A 22539-nucleotide genomic window follows, 5' to 3' on the forward strand; every position below is an offset into this window, starting at 1 on the left:
AAACCACAAGAAAAAGCGGAGCCCACAGCAACAGCAATGTTTCAAGCTGACATTTTTTTATTATGTCTGAATCACGTAGCAGCTTTAGCAACTCATTTATACCTTACGCGTTTGATGAGCAGGATTCTCCATTCCAGCTATTTGTGAGCCCGCCCTGCAGAGTTGGAGGCCCCCGGTAAAGTGGAGGAATGTTTGTGTATATATATATTCACTGAAAAAAACCATAGGTAATAGACCACATATAGTTAGGAATTTGCATTTACAAAACCATGAAAATTCACTGAAAAAACCATTGGTTATAGACCATATACAGTTAGGGATTAGCATTTACAAAACCTTAATTTACTCGCACAAAACCATAGATATTCGCATATTTAGTTAGTTGCAATAACTATATATCGCGCACCCGCAATCCACTGCTGATGATGTCACATATTAAATCATTCATGACATGGTCAGTGACATCACTGATGACATCACTGATGACAACATCCAGTGACTGTATGTTTCTGTAAAGTTAAAATATGTCTTACATATTGAAGAATGAGTGGATGTATAAGTGTTTGGATGCAGGATTTAGTAGGTGCATGACTGACTGTATGAGAGAATGATTAAATGTGTCTCACTGAGTGCATGGGTTAGTGACTAAACTGTCTTAATTTGTGCATCATTATTTCTGTAGTTCTGTAAACTGCTGCATGTGTTGATCAGTAGCTATATGAGTAACTATATGGGTTATTGATTGGTTGCCCAAATATTTGTATGGGAGAGTGAGTGTGTGTGTGGGGGTGGCTGGGAGGTATGTGACTCTGTGCATAGATGTGTGAGCAGTTGATTCACTAGATGTATGGATTTAAAAGTGCATGTGGAAACAGCTGTATGGGCGGTTGACTGTCTGCATGAGTGTATTGGTGTGTGATTGGATTTCTCAGTGCTACATGTCAAAGTAAGTACATATGTAAAACACAGTACATGTAAGAGTTGACATATGTAAATAACTGTGCATAAGAGCCAGTGAATGTGTGAGTGGCTGTATGGATCATTGTGAACTTGTATCAGTGATTGTATAAGAGAGTAAATATGTGTTAGTATATGTTTGATTAAGTAAGGTGTGTATAACTGTATAGTTGAGGAAATGGAGGTGTGATTGATTCTTTGCATGACTGACTAGGTGTGTGAGTAACTCCATGGATGAGTGACAGTCTGTGAGTGTCTGTTTACACTGATTGTATCTAAGGTTATATTAGAGTCTGAAGAGGTTCATCGTATTATCACATGAATGATATCATCAGTGATGTGATCAGTAATGTCAAATGAGATGTTATCAGTGATTTCATCAGTGATGTCATTTGAGATGTCATCAGTGATGTCATCAGTGATGTCATTTGAGATTTCATCAGTGATGTCATTTGAGATGTCATCAGTGATGTCATCAGTGATGTCACTGACCATGTCATGAATGATGTAATATGTGACATCATCAGCAGTGGATTGCGGGTGCACGATATATAGTTATTGCAACTAACTATATATGCAAATTTCTATGGTTTTGTGCGAGTAAATTAAGGTTTTGTAAATGCTAATCCCTAACTATATATGGTCTATAACCAATGGTTTTTTCAGTGAATATTCATGGTTTTGTAAATGCAAATTCCTAACTATATATGGTCTATAACCTATGGTTTTTTCAGTGAATTTCATTGGTTTTTTAAAAGCTAATATCTATAGCTGTAAAATTTATTCTTTATTACGTGACGTATCACGTAGCCACGTGAGACGCCTCATGACGCGTCGCATAAACGTGACGTATCGTCTCTGCAGCGCAAACAAAACCCGTAATGTAAGCGCGCCAGAGCACGCTTACAGATATATATATTTTTTTTTAACCTTAATTAGACAAAATCCACACGTGCACATATCTTGAGGCCTTGCAAAGGCACATCAAACAAACCGTCCCTACAATTTTGCCAAGTTTGGTGGAAATCTATTCCTTTAAATTTTATTTTACTGTTTCTCTTGGTTTTCCCCTTGTTACGCTTACCGGAACGCTACCCGGTACGCAACTGGACGCTCCAAAAACACAAGATGTCGGACTCCCGTTACGCTGCCGGTTAGCTGCCCGGTTGGCGTACCGGGAAGCGCCTCTACCGCGAAAAATCGCAATTTTCTTTTTTTTTCTTTTGCCCCGCGGGGCACTTTAATATCCCCCTCATCAATCCTAGGGGGTCAGGAGGGGTCTAACTTGCCCCCTTTCCTTCATTTCCCCCTTCGTTTTTCTCCACCTCTTGTCTCTCGATCCTACCGAGAGACAAGATGGCGGCCGCTCCGGACTGTTTACAATGTTGACAGCCAATCAGCTTCTCCTCAGACTCCCGTTACGCTGCCGGTTAGCTGCCCAGTTAGCTGCCCGGTTCGCGTACCGGGACGCGCCTCTACGGCGAAAAATCGCAATTTTTTTTTTTTGCCCCACGGGCCACTTTAATATCCCCCTCATCAATCCTAGGGGGTCAAGAGGGGTCTACCTTGCCCCCTTTCCTTCATTTCCCCCTTCGTTTTTCTCCACCTCTTGTCTCTCGATCCTACCGAGAGACAAGATGGCGGCCGCTCCGGACTGTTTACAATGTTGACAGCCAATCAGCTTCTCCTCAGACTCCCGTTACGCTGCCGGTTAGCTGCCCGGTTAGCTGCCCGGTTCACGTACCGATTTGCGCCTCTACGACAAAAAATCGCATTTTTTTTTTTTTTTTGACCCCGCGGGGCACTTTAATATCCCCCTCATCAATCCTAGGGGGTCAGAAGGGGTCTACCTTGCCCCCTTTCCTTCAATTTCCCCTTCGTTTTGGCCTCCTCTTGTCTCTCGATCCTACCGAGAGACAAGATGGCGGCCGCTCCGGACTGTTTAGAATGTTGACAGACACCGGAGAGCCAATCAGCTTCGCTTCGCAAAGCTCCGTTACGCGAAAAGTACGCGAACCGGTGCGCTATCCGGGACGCTGCCACAGATATATCTGTTTTTTTAAACGTTAATTTCTCAAAATCCACTGGAGCACATATATTGAGACCCAGCAAAGGCACATCGGGCTAACAGTCCCTACAATTTTGCCAAATTTCGTGCACATCCATTCAGCCGTTCGAGCTAAAAGTGAGGCCAAACGCCCTATGAAAAAAATGAATGGGAAAAACGCGTTTTGGGACCCCCCTTTTTTCTCGGCCCCCCCTTGACGGAACCCCCCCAAATTTTCAGGGGCTGCTCAGAAACAAATTGTGCCATTTTCCTGGAAATTTCAGCCGATTCTGTCCACAAACGCCAAAGTTATTAGACATAGAATTTTCAAAAGTTCCATAGAGAAAAAATCCTAACTATATATATATTCACTGAAAAAACCATAGGTTATAGACCATATATAGTTAGGAATTCGCATTTACAAAACCTTATTTTACTCATACAAAACCATTGAAATTCCATATATAGTTAGTTGCACTAACTATATATCGCGCACCCGCAATCCACTGCTGATGATGTCACATATTACATCATTCATGACATGGTCAGTGACATCACTGATGACATCTCAAATGACATCACTGATGACATCTCAAATGACATCACTGATGACATCACTGATGACATCTCATTTGACATTACTGATCACATCACTGATGATATCATTCATGTGATAACACGATGAACCTCTTCAGACTCTTATATAACCTTAGATACAATCAGTGTAAACAGACACTCACAGACTGTCACTCATCCATGGAGTTACTCACACACCTAGTCAGTCATGCAAAGAATCAATCACACCTCCATTTCCTCAACTATACAGTTATACAAACTTTACTTATTCAAACATATACTAACACATATTTACTCTCTTATACAATCCCTGATACAAGTTCACAATGATCCATACAGCCACTCACACATTCACTGGCTCTTATGCACAGTTATTTATATATGTCAACTCTCACATGTACTGTGTTTTACATATGTACTTACTTTGACATGTAGCACTGAGATATCCATTCACTCACCAATACACTCATGCACACAGTCAACCGCCCATACAGCTGTTTCCACATGCACTTTTGAAACCATACATCTAGTGAATCAACTGCTCACACATCTATGCACAGAGTCATACACCTCCCAGCCACCCACACACACACTCAGTCTCCCACACAAATACTTGGGCAACCAATCAATAACCCATATAGTTACTCATATAGCTACTTATCAACACATGCAACAGTTTACAGAACAACAGACATAATGATGCACAAATTAAGACAGTTTAGTCACTAACCCATGCACTCAGTGAGACACATTTAATCACTCACTCATACAGTCAGTCATGCACCTACTAAATCCTTCATCCAGACACTTATACATCCACTCATTCTTCAATATGTAAGTCATATTTTAACTTTACAGAAACATACAGTCACTGGATGTTGTCATCAGTGATGTCATCAGTGATGTCATTTGAGATGTCATCAGTGATGTCATCAGTGATGCCACTGACCATGTCATGAATGATGTAATATGTGACATCATCAGCAGTGGATTGCGGGTGCGCGATATATAGTTAGTGCAACTAACTATATATGGAATTTCAATGGTTTTGTGTGAGTAAAATAAGGTTTTGTAAATGCGAATTCCTAACTATATATGGTCTATAACTTATGGTTTTTTCAGTGAATATTCAAGGTTTTGTAAATGCAAATTGCTAACTATATATGGTCTATAACCTATGGTTTTTTCATTGAATTTCAATGGTTTTTTAAAAGCTAATATCTGTAGCTGTAAAATGTATTCTTCTTTAAATCTTAAAATATATTTTACATGTTTTTTATACAATTTTTTTAAAAACATTTTTATGTTTCGCTCCCAGTCCGCGAACCGGTCAGCTTCCCGTTAGCTCAATTTAAAGCCGCGGCTCGGTCCGCGAACCGGTAAACGTTCCTTTAGCGTAACTGTTACGTTAGCATGACGTTTTGCGTTGTCCCGTAATACGTCATTGGACGCGCCAAGTTAGCGGACCCGGAAGCGGACCGGAAAGCGGAGCAAAGCGCGAAACGTAAACACAGCAGGTCATGTGACTCGGTAATAACACTTTTTATTGGTTCATTTCACTTTTGGTTTCCTAATGATGTAATACTAGGTCATGTGATCTAAAATTAACACTTTTCATTGGTTTAGAAAAATTTTTTTCCCAAATGATGAAAGCCCATCTTTGTTTTTTCTCACTCTGACTTGTAAAGCAAAGGACCCAGATACATTTACAGTTTATCACTAACAATGTTCCAGGCTAATGTATTTTCCCGGGAAATTTACAACTGTCCTGCAAGAAAAATATTCCTTTTTCGAGAATTAATGGATCAAAGTAGAGACCAGGAACTACTACAATGTGTTGAAGCAGTGGATAACCTGCTTAAAAATGAGGACATGTTACACCCTCATAGAATACAAAATATATTCAATGACAATTTTGAAATTTCTGACAATGAAATGTTAGAAAGTTTAATGAATTATGAAACACAATCAAAATTAAAAAAAATACTTTAAAAATAAAGAAAACAAAAAAAATCAACAAAAACAACAAACAATTAACATACAGTATTAGAAAAGTCTATCATTCTTTTATCCTTATAGTACGCTGCCCAGAACGCTTTCCGGTTCGCGTACTAGGCGCTCACCACGCAAAAAAAAAAAAATTTTTTTTTTTGCCCTGCTGGGACCTTTTAAAACCTCCACATAAAACCTAGGGGGTCAACGAGGATCTACTATGACCCCTTATGGTAATTTCCCCCTTTGTTTTGGCCTCCTCTTGTCTCTCGATCCTACCGAGAGACAAGATGGCGGCCGCTCCGGACTGTTTAGAATGTTGACAGACACCGAAGAGCCAATCAGCTTCGCATCGCAAAGTTCCGTTACCCGAAAAGTACGCGAACCGGAGCGCTACCCGGAGCGCTGTTACAGATATATATCTTATTTTGAACGTTAATTTCTTAAAATCCACTGGAGCACATATATTGAGACCTAGCAAAGGCACATCGGGCTAACAGTCCCTACAATTTTGCCAAGTTTTGTGCAAATCCATTCAGCCGTTCGGGCTAAAAGTGAGGCCAACCGCCCTATGGAAATTAACATGGGAAAAACGCGTTTTGGGACCCCCCTTTTTTCTCGGCCCCCCCTTGCCGAACACCCCCCAAATTTTCAGGGGCTGCTCAGAAACAAAATGTGCCATTTTCCTGAAAATTTCAGCCGATTCCGTCCACAAACGCCAAAGTTATTAGACATAGAATTTTCAGAAATCCCATAGGGAAAAAATCCTAACTATATATACCTACTGGCGACCGCCAGTAGGTAATATATATATATATATTTACTCTCTTATACAATCCCTGATACATATATATACATATATATATATACATATATATATACACATACGCAGTCCTGTTGGGATGAATAACCGCGTCTTGGCACTGGGGCAGACGAGTGCATTTCGGAGGAGTGATAGGCAGCACAGTGCACAGCTACCAAAGCGCAGACCCACTTGGGATTCCAGACAAGCAGTGGGCCTTTGAACACAGCAACTTATTTCAAGTTTAATGCAAGCACTACGATGACCAGAAGGCCTCAAGAGGGGCGGAGCCCACTGGGCGGAGTCATATTTGTCATCGGGTGGCAGCGAATCAAGCTGTTTATAAGCCTCACAACACCAGCATACCATGATTAAGTGCTGACCGAGCACGAAACGCTTCGGAGGGGTGAACTTCTTGTGCCCTGGGTGCTGTTCCTGGTGTTTGCCTCCAATGAAATAAAAAGCAGCATTCAGAACTCGTTTGTATGGCGTCCTCCCTTGTCACAGGCAAACTTGGTGATGGATTTTGTAGCGGCTAGCCTGAGCCGCGGGAGTGACCCTGCTGCGCGTTGCGCAGTCCTGCTGGGATGAATAACCGCGTCTTGGCACTGGGGCAGACGAGTGCATTTCGGAGGAGTGATAGGCAGCACAGTGCACAGCTACCAAAGCGCAGACCCACTTGGGATTTCAGACAAGCAGTGGGCCTTTGAACACAGCAACTTATTTCAAGTTTAATGCAAGCACTACGATGACCAGAAGGCCTCAAGAGGGGCGGAGCCCACTGGGCGGAGTCATATTTGTCATCGGGTGGCAGCGAATCAAGCTGTTTATAAGCCTCACAACCCCAGCATACCATGATTAAGTGCTGACCGAGCACGTAACGCGTCGGAGGGGTGAACTTCTTGTGCCGTGGGTGCTGTTCCTGGTGTTTGCCTCCAATGAAATAAAAAGCAGCATTCAGAACTCGTTTGTATGGCGTCCTCCCTTGTCACAGGCAAACTTGGTGATGGATATATATATATCTATATATATATATATATAAATCAGTTAACGCTCCAAGATGCATGCAGGAATCACACAGAGAAAACTGACTCTTCAATATGATGTACTGCTTGTTAGGATGTCGTTTTTATTTTTTGAATTATTGATGGTGCAAAGCGGTCATAACGCATTTCGGCCAACGCAGTGGCCTTGATCACATGAGCACATGACGGGTGAGTAGAACACATTTATTTTATCCCAGAATACCATGTGATGCGCTGTCAGCTGACACTATGAACAAAAAAGATATACTGTAGTAAAAATATTGTGTATGCAAGATCAAAAGCACTTGTGAGAATATGCATTGATGTCGATACATATCATTTCTGCTTAAAATGCTTAAACCAGGATGGTTTTCAACCACATGTAAAAACAGGGCGTGTGTCGAAAATAAACACAACTAAATTGATCGAATACTAGATTTTGGAACAAAATCATTCACCCCGTCAGACTGAAATTTAAAATGCACAAATGCAAAATCAATTAGGTTATAGTTAAATACATGTGAAAACTGTTGCAGAATTTAAAAACAAATTATGTTAAAAAATTCTGAGATCCCCTGGAATAAATATGTGTAAATATAACTAGTACAAATACTTCATACTATTTAGCAACGAACATTCCATATCTAAAATTCATTCTCATTTTCAGTTGAAGTGCTTGAATGATAAAAATGATTTGAATCTGTGTCAAAATGCATAAAGCTGACAGACCCATTGTGAAAAAGTGCATAGTGCAAAAAAGTACAAAGATACTTTATGGTGAAAAAATCAAGAATTAAAAATCAAATTAAAAAACAGGATCTATTTACCAATGTATAACTTCTCCATTAATGCTCAAATGCAATTGTGTATTGTCTGTCATATCTGACCTCTGTATCAAATCCATGTTTGTCTGGGGAGCCCCCCAACTAACCCACAAAGTCAATCCCAGTCGCTTCTGGACCCACACAGTCAATCCCATAACCTCACTGAAATTGTCATGCATAACGTCGAAAATATTGCAATGACTAGATCAATGTTAAATCTGTGCAAATACGCCAACAAATAACCTAAAACCAAAAACTCACAAGGAAACATATAAATTGATGGTAAAAAGCCATAAAATCAGACGAACATTAAAACATGAATAGATGTAAAAAAACATTGAAAACAGGCAAATGACAAGAGGTGTTTATGAGGCTGTACAATTACAGGTAATAATGTGAATCCTCACAAATGTTGAGACCACGGGGGCTTTGGTGCCACGTTCAATTATGTACTAAGTTTCTAACTGTCTAAGCCTCTTCTCTCGATTGCCTTCACATTTGTTGATGGGCACACTGGCAATAACAAAATATTGGAGCACATTAAGATTGTTGTTGTGCTCCAATTTGATGTGTCTCGCTACAGGGTAAGTAGGATCTGATTTGAAGTGGCCCTGAGGTGTTGTAATATGCATGTAAACACCTGCAGTTTAGTGCTTCCGACCTATTGTAACCCACAGATACATCTTAATACATAAAAAGCGCATAAGTGATCTCTAAGTTTGATCGGAGTATTGGAAAAAGCAGTGCAATAATATGCAGTGTTCACCCTGAATTTACAGGCACGGCATGTGCTACATTTAAGAAAAAATCTTTTCGGGGTGACCCAACTCCTTTTGATGTTTAGTTCCGGACTAGTTTTGACTGTGCTTCGAGTAGGCCTTGTGGTACGTGAAACAAGGTTTATTAGGTAGTACCTGTTGCAATGTAGCATCAGTGAGCACTATAGTCCATTGTGTATTGATGATGCTCTTGATGGCATGAGCCTGTTTGCTATATGTCGAAATGAATCTACATAACGCAACATCTGACCTACCCTCTTTGCCAGTGTCATCAGTATTGACAGATGGGGACATGGCTGCATTACTGTTCTTTATAACAGTTTTCAATAGCTCTAATCTGTCCTTACTGTTAGCTTTTTTCAGAGCAATGTTCAGTTTTTTAGGATCTTAACCTCGCTCCATAATCCTCTTTTTGGCAGCCTGTTGTGCTATCGCCAGAGTGGTATTGGAACTGCATGCCCTACGAATATGCAAACATTTTCCTTAGGGAAGACTGGAGATAGTGTGCTGAGGGTGGAAACTCAAAGCGTGCAATAATGTGTTGCCTTCTGTCGGTTTCCTGAATAAGCATGTTTCAATGGCCCCTTTCTCGATGAACACTGTAATGTATAGAAAGTTAGTAGTGATTGGATTAATTTGCGCTGTAAAGTTTAGGTTATGTTATTTGAGATGTCATCAGTGATGTCATGAGTGATGTCACTGACCATGTCATGAGTGATGTAATATGTGACGTAATCAGCAGTGGATTGCGGACGCCGAGTTATAGTTAGCTGAACTAACTATAATGGGAAAATTTCAATGGTTTTGTAGGAGTGAAATGTAAAGCTAATTATAAGGTGTGTGAAACCTATGTTTTTTTCAGTGAATTTCTAAGGTTTTTTAAATGCTAATTCCTAACTATAACGTGTGTGAAATCTATGGTTTTTTCAGTGAATTTCAAAGGTTTTGTAAATGAACATTTTTAAATGTATTAATTATTATATTTCTTTCTTTTTATACAAATTTCCTAACTTTTTATTATAATTATGTATAGTTATTTCATTATTTAAGTTATAATCCTTATTCTTAATGAAAAATAATAACAAAACAAATGTATTCATTTTTTTTTCCAATATATTAAAATGTATTTCTATATATTTTCTTTTTCCAATTTTTTGGGGGTGATAATCTTACAGTATGGGTACGGTGATCGCACCATCCTTTGTACGGCTAATCGTACTCTGCGCATACCCGTGCACATGTCACAAATACGTTTTGATGTTACGTGGCGCATCCGCGTGACATCATGTACGGTTGTACGGCGCCCTGCATGCCTACCCCAGGAAAGTTTAATAATGTTTAAAACAATATATCTATGTATTTAATGTAAATTTTAAAGGTAGAAATTATCTGGGATAATCATGAAAATAGTTTTTTTAACTTTTAATAAGCGTATATTACTTTTAAAAGAAATTATGCAAATTGCGCAGATACCTCGTACATACTCACACCGTAAGAACACCGTAAACGCCACCATAAGCGTACTCAAAACCATGTGACTTTAAAAGAACAGATTTGATTGGTTCATAACACTTCCTATTCCAACTGTTCAAAGACCCCTCTCATTTTAATCATTCTACTTTGAATTTCTCAGGAGAAGCATCTCTTCTGTGGAGCTTCACTCATTTAGAAAAAAAAAATCACCCTGGCTCAATTTGTTGGCTCTTCTTCTCGAAAACTCTCCTCTTCTGCTAATCTTCTGTTCTTGCTATTTCTGACACTTGCTGGTGGCAAAGCGCTGGGATGCTCTAGGGTAACAGGGAGCTGTACAAAACCGATTTAATAATAATAATAATAACATTCCTCTGATGAAGAATTTCCACCTGAGCAGCCTCAGAAGAAGAGGAAGAAAGCTGCTATTTGGAAATTTTTTACATTTCCTGAAGGGGAAAAAAAGGTCAACGCTCCCAAAGTGATCTGTAAAATTTGTGTGGTTACACCCTCTAAGGGTGACCCCAACAAAAAATACTCATTTCGGACAGCAAGGATGGTGCGCCATGTGAGAATCTGCACCCGAACAACTACGCCAGAGTTGCAACACACAGGTTGCAGGAGGAGCGTCAAGCTGCTGTTCCTAGCACATCAAGTGCACCACCACCTTTGCCGAGCAGTTCGCATGCAAACATACAACCAGATTTTGCAGATCTGACTACTCGTTGCAAATTTTGCGATCAATTATTATTCTATGGGGAACAATCTCTTGACCTCATTGTGCGCACTAAACGGAACCACCGTTGTCCACTGCAATACATTATTTTTTTACTGTTTTCTTGCTGTTCCACATTTTTTTGGCTCCAGTTTAATTTTTTTATTTAAAAAAAATACCTTGTTCAAAAAATACAAAACTAAAAAGACAAAAAAAACAATTCTTGTCAGAAGTACCTTCACTGGTCAAAAAAAAGAGCTATATTTCTATAATAGTGTGTAAAACTTTGTCTGATTTAATGTGTGGTGCATAAATGAATGAATGAATATATTAGTAGTGTATGGTGAATGTGAAAGTGCAGAACTTTAAGGAAGTGCTACAGCATAAATCTATAAGGTGTTTACTTATAGTATACTGTAATACTTTCAAAGCACGTTAATGTAACATTTCATTTCACTTTAATGTAACATATGTGCATAACATTTTTACTAATCTATGCTTCCCTTTACACTGCTGGTGAAACTGCCTGGGTGAATTAGAGGCAGATTTACAACCTCCTTCTGCCTCTTTTACACTGCTATTGCATCACTTTTCTGATGCAGCAGTGGTGCAAAAGATGCGTCATGGTGTTTGGTATTTACAATGTGATGCATCTGGGAGGTGTGTCACATTGTAAATTCCTGTACCAGAAGGAGACATTCCCACACGGGGGGATGGTGGGGAGTTCCGGCATAGGAAAGCCTTCTAAAAGTGGCTAAGTGAAATCTACAAGATTTCACTTTGTCACTTTTGAGCTCATGCTGCGTCAAAACCCTGCACTTGCTTGAAGCAGGTGTAAGGATTGACTCAGAATTGTGAGCATAGAGCCCCCGAGCATTGCTGGAGATGCGTTGCACTTGAAACACAACTCAAGCAATGCGCCACCTTCACGGCACAGATACATCACATATCTGGGCCGTTTTAGCCCCATAGTGCACCGCATTGTGTTGTAATTTGGCAGCGATTGGGTTAGCATTAGCAGAAGCTATCCTGTATTTAGAGGCTATCTTGTTCGTTTTGTGGAATCCATTTTGTATTTCTGGCAGCCATTTTATTTGCCATGAGCTACCACGTGCTTGCCATGTGCTCTGTCCTACCTTGCTGTTATCTTCTCTTAAAATCTGCCTAGAGACAGGTTATATTTAGCCTCTTCCACTTTGCACATTCTCAGTTGAGCTTGCAGCTGTCCATGCAGCTGCTGTTAGCCTGTAAATGTCAGGATGTGTTCACCAGAGTTAGTAAATGTTAGCTCCTCCCACTTGTTGACTGTGCATTTTCTGTATGACCTTATATGGACCTAAAACCTACTTCTTGTACCACCTTCTTTTAAGCCCCTGTGTGTGTATAAAAGGACCAAGCTCCTTCCATTCAGTTTGCTACTTCATACACTACCGAAGGGTGTTGTGTGAATGTAGTTCCACCTCATGAGCTTAATAAAAACTTTGTTTTATAATCCAGTTTCTGTGCCAACTTTGATCCTTTTAGTCTGAGGACTTTGTGCAGAGAAGGGCGCACCCCTAGCACTGGTAGGCCTAGCTGAGGCTCACCACTACAAAAGTACTGGGAGGAAGATTTAGGACAGGAAGAGCGAGTTAAAGTCTCTGTGGCATATCTGTCCTCTTAAATTTTTTTTAAATAACAAGAATGTGTTTCTCACTAAAAACCTACCTGACCCATCTGTTTGAGTAGTATAGTTGTGTGAAAACCTAATTTTGAGTTGATTGTACTGCTTCTTGAATTGAAAATTTACTGGAGAAGCAGACCTCTAAACGTAACCACTCATGACCGTCCTCATTAGAAAATGGAGCTGGATGGCTTCCTTCATGCTAGAGGATGCCATATGTCGCTCATTGTCCTGTTTGCTGGAGCCTCACATTGTCCCTGTTGTCATTGCGTTGCTCGAATGGGAGCAAAATTCCACCATGCGGCTATTGGCAACATTTGTCTGGAATTCCACATTGCAAGAGTAACACAGAATGACCAAATTCTGCCAACTCTGTGAGTGGATTGACATTTTCAGCCCAGACCTATTCGCCAGTTAATATCATTCTTAACCAGAAAGAAAGAGATTTTTAAAATAAACCGGAAAAAATATATTAAAACTTTTGAGCCTGCAGAAATATACTTTCTTAAAAATGCAAGATAGATGACATCTTCATGGAGAAAGTGGGCCCAAGATCTAAAATGTTTGAGTGCATCATGGTATCATTAACAACATATATAGGGGTGTTATTGCAAACTTCTCATGTAAAATCATTTTAAGAAAATGTCCGAGATGACAATGAGATTCAAGATGAGAAGTGGAGAGATAGACTTGGCAATCCTGGCCTATTTGAGCAAGAATCAATAGATATGGCTAGCAAAGTTATTCTGACGGCAAATTTACGCACCCAACATGATAAGACTTTGTTTAATTTATATCACACACCTGCTAAAATGATGAAGTGGTGTGGAGTTCATGATGGGAAATGCCTTAGGTGTCAGTCGAATTTAGCAGATATTGTACATATATTTTTTGATTGTATTGCGCTAAGACAATTTCCTTCATGTATCGCACAATTTCTGTCACAAACGACGAGGATTAATGTCTCTATCTCCAGAGAGATGATGTTTTTAGGGGTGTGTGAGGACAGGCAACCTACACAGACTTGCTATCCATTTTGATATTTTATTTTTATGGCCATGGCTGTTGCTCGACTATGTGTCGCTTCGTTGTGGCTGCAATCAGAGGCGCCATCATATGAAATGTGGCGAGCTAAGTTTTATAATGTGTTTAATCTTGAATTTAGTTTGTGTCGTATTAAATCACTGGAGAAAAAACAATTAGGTATGAAAATTTGGCAGCCCATGCTACAACATATGGAGATGCTTTATATGATATCTATTTGTTGACTGTTTATGGAATATTGTAACACTTCTACACCACTTTGATCAATGTATGATTTATATTCGCTATATGCTATGAACTGAACAATCCATTTTGTATTTCGGGCAGCCATTTTATTTGCCATGAGCTACCACGTGCTTGCCATGTGCTCTGTCCTACCTTGCTGTTATCTTCTCTTAAAATCTGCCTAGAGACAGGTTATATTTAGCCTCTTCCACTTTGCACATTCTCAGTTGAGCTTGCAGCTGTCCATGCAGCTGCTGTTAGCCTGTAAATGTCAGGATGTGTTCACCAGAGTTAGTAAATGTTAGCTCCTCCCACTTGTTGACTGTGCATTTTCTGTATGACCTTATATGGACCTAAAACCTACTTCTTGTACCACCTTCTTTTAAGCCCCTGTGTGTGTATAAAAGGACCAAGCTCCTTCCATTCAGTTTGCTACTTCATACACTACCGAAGGGTGTTGTGTGAATGTAGTTCCACCTCATGAGCTTAATAAAAACTTAGTTTTATAATCCAGTTTCTGTGCCAACTTTGATCCTTTTAGTCTGAGGGCTTTGTGCAGAGAAGGGCGCACCCCTAGCACTGGTAGGCCTAGCTGAGGCTCACCACTACAAAAGTACTGGGAGGAAGATTTAGGACAGGAAGAGCGAGTTAAAGTCTCTGTGGCATATCTGTCCTCTTAAATTTTTTTTAAATAACAAGAATGTGTTTCTCACTAAAAACCTACCTGACCCATCTGTTTGAGTAGTATAGTTGTGTGAAAACCTAATTTTGAGTTGATTGGACTGCTTCTTGAATTGAAAATTTACTGGAGAAGCAGACCTCTAAACGTAACCACTCATGACCGTCCTCATTAGAAAATGGAGCTGGATGGCTTCCTTCATGCTAGAGGATGCCATATGTCGCTCATTGTCCTGTTTGCTGGAGCCTCACATTGTCCCTGTTGTCATTGCGTTGCTCGAATGGGAGCAAAATTCCACCATGCGGCTATTGGCAACATTTGTCTGGAATTCCACATTGCAAGAGTAACACAGAATGACTAAATTCTGCCAACTCTGTGAGTGGATTGACATTTTCAGCCCAGGCCTATTCGCCAGTTAATATCATTCTTAACCAGAAAGAAAGAGATTTTTAAAATAAACCGGAAAAAATATATTAAAACTTTTGAGCCTGCAGAAATATACTTTCTTAAAAATGCAAGATAGATGACATCTTCATGGAGAAAGTGGGCCCAAGATCTAAAATGTTTGAGTGCATCATGGTATCATTAACAACATATATAGGGGTGTTATTGCAAACTTCTCATGTAAAATCATTTTAAGAAAATGTCCGAGATGACAATGAGATTCAAGATGAGAAGTGGAGAGATAGACTTGGCAATCCTGGCCTATTTGAGCAAGAATCAATAGATATGGCTAGCAAAGTTATTCTGACGGCAAATTTACGCACCCAACATGATAAGACTTTGTTTAATTTATATCACACACCTGCTAAAATGATGAAGTGGTGTGGAGTTCATGATGGGAAATGCCTTAGGTGTCAGTCGAATTTAGCAGATATTGTACATATATTTTTTGATTGTATTGCGCTAAGACAATTTCCTTCATGTATCGCACAATTTCTGTCACAAACGACGAGGATTAATGTCTTTATCTCCAGAGAGATGATGATTTTTTAGGGGTGTGTGAGGACAGGCAACCTACACAGACTTGCTATCCATTTTGATATTTTATTTTTATGGCCATGGCTGTTGCTCGACTATGTGTCGCTTCGTTGTGGCTGCAATCAGAGGCGCCATCATATGAAATGTGGCGAGCTAAGTTTTATAATGTGTTTAATCTTGAATTTAGTTTGTGTCGTATTAAATCACTGGAGAAAAAACAATTAGGTATGAAAATTTGGCAGCCCATGCTACAACATATGGAGATGCTTTATATGATATCTATTTGTTGACTGTTTATGGAATATTGTAACACTTCTACACCACTTTGATCAATGTATGATTTATATTCGCTATATGCTATGAACTGAACAATAAACAATAAAAAAAAGAAAATTCCTACAGAAAGGTTCAGGCTCATGTACTTTTCAGGGCACCTTTCATTGTAGAAACAAACAAACGTGACTGTCAGCGGTCTGTAGAGTAAATAAACTATGGTCCCCATTAGGATGGCGGGCGGGCTTTGCACGCCCGCCATCCTATCGTAAATCGGGACCGCCCGCCCTAAGGGCGGGGGTCCCGCACGCACCATTAGGATGTGCCCGCCACTGTGGCGGGCATATCCTGTATTTTTAGTATTCTGGCGGGCGGAGCTCTGTGCTCCGCCCGCCACAATACTAAAAATGCTTTGCAACATTTATATAATCAAAGCGGCAGGCAACGCACGGTGCCTACCGCTTTGATTATGTAAATCCAGGGGGGTACCACAGGTACCCCCCGTGTGCCACTCCCCTTTGGCCTTCACTCTGGGGGCCCACAGGGGGCCCCCACAGTGAACACCGCATGCCTTTCAGTGGCGGCATTGCCGCCACAGAAAAGCATTGAAAAATGCCCATTGTAATATTGCGGGCGGTGTCTGACAGACACCGCCTGCATGTTACTCGTTTTCCGCCCGGGCCGCAAGGCGACCGGGGCGGAAAAGTAGCGGGCGGTGTTTTGCTCAGCCGTGGTCCCCCCGCCATTCTAATATGGCAGGGGGAATACAGGGAAGGATGGCGGGCAGATTTCCCCCGCCAGGCTGGCGGTGGCTACCGCCAGCCTGGCCGGGGCAATCCGCCCGCCATCCTAATGGGGCCCTATGTGTCTGAAATGACATAGGTGTCACTGTGTACAGGAAATGAATCCCATCAGCCCACCCGAATGGCGGAATATCATCATCTGGGACTTTCGTGGAAACTCGTATGGATAGGGAGATATACTTGTTGAAATAGTGTGTTAATCTCCACTTCACCGAGACCACCAGCGATGGATCCAACCATAGAATGACAAAGGAGGGATAGAGTGGTGCGGGATTTTTAATTGAAGTGAGAAAATGTGTAAACAAAAGTGTATAATTTAAAATTGGCTACCTTGACAGCAAGGAATATTTTTATTAGGCAATCATGGTGTCAATGTTAAAACAAAGTGTATGACAGTTTGACAAAATAACTGTCAAGAAAAGATGGTATAGTGAGGTTCCGTGACAATCATCATGATGGTGTTTTTGACTCGTTCGAATATGGACGAGTTTGGTATCTATGAACCGCAAATGACGAGTTTAGTGGGTGTACGCGTTTTCGATACGCTGGCGTGAACCGTTCGTCTTATTTGTGGGTTTCTCCATCTGAACCCACGGGTTCCATTTTAGATATGGCATCCATTTTGTCTCTTGCCCTCAAGTAGCCAGCGAACGGACACTGTCCGCTTTGTGACCCTGGGATTCCCAAGCCCTTGCGGAAGACACGTGTTCCTTTGAGGGTGTCTTTATGATGAGTGGGATGACACTGCAAAGGCAGATGGCCTCCCTCGAGGCTCATCTTGCCGTACCGGTCTATTGTTTCAGCCGTGCATGCATTAGGCACGAATACTTTGATCCTGCAATCGTGCTTCTGATATTGCCCCCTACACTCTTTTTCAATCTGTTGTCTATCCTTGTCTTCCTTGCACCTGTTTCTGTCTCTTTTCTTAACTCGTTTACAGCCAGAATGGAATGTACTCAATGATGGGATAACGTACTTTTACAGTTGGGAACCGGCGATGCTACTGTAATTATGTTCCGGGCTCTTATATACATGAAAACAACCCTTTTGAAGTTTTACTGTGGGAACTGAATTGTAACCTTTTGTTCGCCATGTTGTGCTATGACTAAAATATGTATAAAAGGAGCGATCCACTGTTGCAATTTGAAGCAGTCTCCTAGAACCTACACGTGGTGTACTTCTTGAGATTTCTGTATTCCCTGCAGTAAATAAACCTTGATCTTTGACGCCGAAGGAAGTGTACCGTGTCTCTGTGATTTGTACGCCGGAACAGGTAACCCACGAAGGTTTCAGGTGTTGTCCCCTGGCACCGCTGGGCCTTAGAATAGCCCAGTCCTTCAGTTGGCGCCCAACGTCGGGCGACATCAGCGGTACCGGTCCAAAGCCCGACGATCGTGAGGAACTTCATGTGAAATCTCCGAGGGAAGGTGCACCCCGCTTCATCGATCCTGTTGTCGAAATAAGTGGTCCGAAGACTATTCCCGCGAAGATTCCCGCCTCCTGACGGCTGCGACGGACTGATGCCCTGACTGTCGACCTGTTTTGGCGCCTGGCGTAGTCCTTTGTATGGCGAGACGATAGACGGGCCTTCCTGGTGACGCCATTTCTCTTTCAGTTAAGTATTTGTGGGTCGCTCCCAGAGTCCTTGGTTGTTGTTGAAACTTGGTTGTTTGCATGGTTCCATTGCATTTGTGGTTCTTAGTTGTTGGTTCTTAGTTGTTGGGTTTTATTTGACGATTGCAATTGCCAAAAACCGAGGGTCTTGCATTTTTGCAAGGACATCGTAATTCGATAACCCTTGAAGTTTGTAAACTCGGTTAGTGTGCACGATGCCTGGCCGTAGTTCTTTGTTTGGTTTCTTTAAATGTTGCGGTGCGGATTCCCGATTGGAGGACTCATGTCCGATACCTCCAGTTGGAACTCCGATCTATGAGCTCTATAGTCGCCATGGAGTGGGTCCTATTGTATATAATGATTATTGGATCCGCTACACTAAAGACGATGGTGTCCTTAGTTGGCCACCTCATGGTAGTTTCGAAACTGCAATTTTGGATAATCTCGAAGCAAAATTGTTTAAAAAGAAATCTAGGCCGGCCATGTTTGATTCCTTTCGGTTATGGCGCAAGGAGGCCAAGCAGAAAGAAATCAAACAGATCAAGAAAAATAAGAGGGAAGGTATCATTACGGTGATGAGAAATGCAGAGCAGTTCCAGCGAGACAAAGAAGAGAAGGAAAAGGAAGTTTTTGCTAGATTGCAACATATGGCGGTGGATAAGTGTTATCCTGTTTTACCGTCGAGTTCTGATAAGAAGGGAGAATAAGCGGTGGAGGACCCTTTGTTGTCCTATCTACTGAAATCACCACCTCCATACGCACAGGATACTACAGCCCCTGTGGTTCCTCCTGTTCCTCAACCTGTTGTTCCGGCAGCTGCTGGTCAGTCTGTCGCTGGTCCTGTTTTTCCGAATCCTCTTGTTTCTCAAGTTGTCCCTGCTCCCTTACCTGCCCCTCTTCCTACTGCTCCACTGCCTATACCTTCCCAGTCTGCTGTTCCCTCTACTTCTGCTCTCTTGGCTACTCCTACTGCTCCTACTGCTCCCATGTTTAGTCCTCATGTTGTTGCCCCTGTACTTCTCTCCTCTTCTCCTTCTGTCCGTAGTCGTATACCTAATGCTGTTGCTACTCTTTACTCTCCATTTGGACCGATCCTTGGGACCGATGTTTCTGATGTCCCTCAAAGACGAAGTCAAATTCCTGGTGGTAGGGAGAGTGATACGTTAGTGAAAATGATGCGTGAATGGATTAGGTATCCCGCTAAATACACCCCGCGCATGGTTTTTGAGACGTTCTCTCAATTTAATGAGCCCACGCAGAGATTTGTGTTTGAGGAAATGTGTAAATCTTTACGAGAGGAGTGGGATAATGATGAGGTAGACAATGTACCGCCCGAAATGACTGAAATCCAGAAACAGTTTTCGAATGGTATGATTGTGGGTGGTAATGTTCGACGTGCTTTAGAGCGTCTCCTATCCTTTTGATCTACAGTACAACCTCGAGCATTGTTTAAGGATGAAACTGAGGAGTGGATGGCACAACCTGGTCAGTAGCCCATGCGAGAAGTCCCCCCAGTGTGGATGCCAGGTGATGCTGCTGCTAATCCTGCTATTCCGCCACACTTCCAGAGAGTTTTGATACACCTCCCATGGAAGCGGTCGGAAGTTTTGCAGGTGAAGCAAACTTTGCCTGACCCCCGCAAAAATCCGGCAGGTTATTATAAGGAGTTATCCCAATTAGTGGATGCTACTGTTATGAACCTTGCCGATATCGACATGCTGTTCGGTAACGTAGTACCTCAACCAATTTGGGCAAAAATACGTCAAGAGAATCACATAGCCGAGTTAGGCGGTGATTGGGCTGCTCTTGCGGCGGCCGACGGACGACAAGTTGGTGGGGCTAAGCCTGAACAGATCATTACGAATCTGCCCCAGAGGATAATTACACTTATGAAGACACTTATACCAGCAATGAGAGTTAATTGGGATAAACTGTCTGCGTGCAAGCAAAAGAAGGACGAGAGTGTCTCCGATTTCTTTACGAGATTTGAGGAGGCATTCATCGATCACAGTGGTCAGGATATGAGCACTGAGGGAGGTCAGCGATTGTTTGTAGATACATTTGTATCGAATTTGTTGCCTCAACTCAGCAACAAATTGAAAAATTCCGAAAGTTTGTGGGCTGTTTCTACCTCTGCTCAAATATTAGCCACGGCTCAATATTACGAAAATAGAGAGAAGGAGGAAAATGATCGTGCGGATAAGAAAACGAAGGATCTTAAAACTAAAGTTCTGTTGCAGCAAGCGTATCCTCCGCGCTCGAATCAAAACGACGCACAGCAGCAAAATAGATCGCAATCACAGTTTTCTAGGTCGCAGTCGCGTACTGACTCCTCTACACCGAGATCTATGCTTGGTTATAATCAATGCGCATATTGTAGGGGTGAGGGCCATTTGAAGTTTAATTGTCCAGTTTTGCGTCACCGAAATAATGGTGTTTCGGCCCGAGGAGGTCGTAGTGGTGCTCAACAGGCATCACGTGGTAGAGGTCGCGGTGTCACTCAAAATCACAATGAGCGTTTCACTACTTCATCGGACTCGAACAATTGTTTTGATCGGCGCGATTCATCATCTGGTAGATCTGCACAGTATCATGTAGATGACTCGAGCACGATATTGATGCTGATGGTAATTACTAGGACAGCCACAGACAAAGAGAGGGAGTAGTATCAGTTCCGGTTGATCAGAGAGGGCCTTACATCGCAGTTGCCACATCGGGCGTAGTTGAGCCTTTTCTGTTGGACACTGGTGCAGCGAAAAGTTCCATCATGCATTCGAAACTCCCTGGCGCACCTTTGTCTGGCTTAACGAATGTTTCCGTTGGATTCTCTGGCGCCCCCGTTAGCAATCCGGTTTCTAGCCCTTTGCCTCTTACAATTGGGCCTCGTGAGCTAGAAGCTCCTTTGATTTTGACTACTGGTTGTGGTGAGAATCTTTTGGGCCTGGATTTGCTGAAACGGTTATATGCGACCCTGTACTGTTCTCCTGCGGGAGTGGAGCTTACATTGGGTCAGAGAGTGATCTCTCCTATGTACTTGTCAACTGATAAGCTCCCACCGGAATAGAGTTCTCTTCCTAAGTCTTTGTGGGCAACAGGTCCCAATGACGTGGGCCTGCTGGACATCTCACCTTATGTTGTCCAATTGAAATCGAATGTGCGATTACCACGTATTCCCCAGTATCGTATCTCTCTTGATGGTGAACGAGCGCTATTAGCGATTATATATGACTTGATCAAGAAGGATGTCATCGAGGAAACTAGGGGAAATGTGTGTAACAGTCCTGTGTTACCTATTTTGAAACAAACTGATCCATCCAAGCCTCCTGTGTACCGTTTTGTCATTGATTTCAATCAATCAATCATAGGCATTTATACCGCGCACTACTCACCCGGAGGGTCTCAAGGCGTTTGGGGGGGGTCCGCACTGCTCGAACAGCCAGGTCTTGAGCTTCTTCCTGAAGGAGATGTGGTCTTGGGTCAGGCGTAGGTCGGTCGGGAGGGAGTTCCAAGTCTTGGCGGCCAGGTGGGAGAAGGACCTTCCTCCTGTTGTCGCTCTGCGGATGCGGGGGACGGCGGCGAGGGCGTGACTGGTCGAGCGGAGATGGCGTTTGGGAGCGTAGAAGTTGAGGCGGCTGTTGAGGTAAGTCGGGCCTTGGTTGTGTAGGGCTTTGTGTGCGTGGGTGAGGAGCTGGAAGGTGATTCTTTTGTTGATCGGGAGCCAGTGCAGGTCTCTCAGGTGTCTGGAGATGTGGCTTCGTCTGGGGACGACGAGGATGAGTCTCGCCGAGGCGTTCTGGATACGCTGGAGTCTCTTCTGGAGCTTGGCGGTGGTTCCGGCGCAGAGGGCGTTGCCGTAGTCCAGGCGGCTGGTGACGAGGGCCTGGGTGACCGTCTTCCTGGTCTCGGTGGGGATCCACCGGAAGATCTTACGTAGCATGCGCAGGATGTTGAAACAGGACGAGGAGACGGCGTTGACTTGTCTGGTCATGGAGAGGGAGGAGTCCAGGATGAATCCCAGGTTGCATGCGTGGTCTGTCAGTTTGGGTGCGTTGCCCAGGGCGGGGGGCCAC

This window comes from Lissotriton vulgaris, chromosome 2_1, assembly GCF_964263255.1.
Source record: "Lissotriton vulgaris chromosome 2_1, aLisVul1.2, whole genome shotgun sequence".
NCBI lineage: Eukaryota > Metazoa > Chordata > Amphibia > Caudata > Salamandridae > Lissotriton > Lissotriton vulgaris.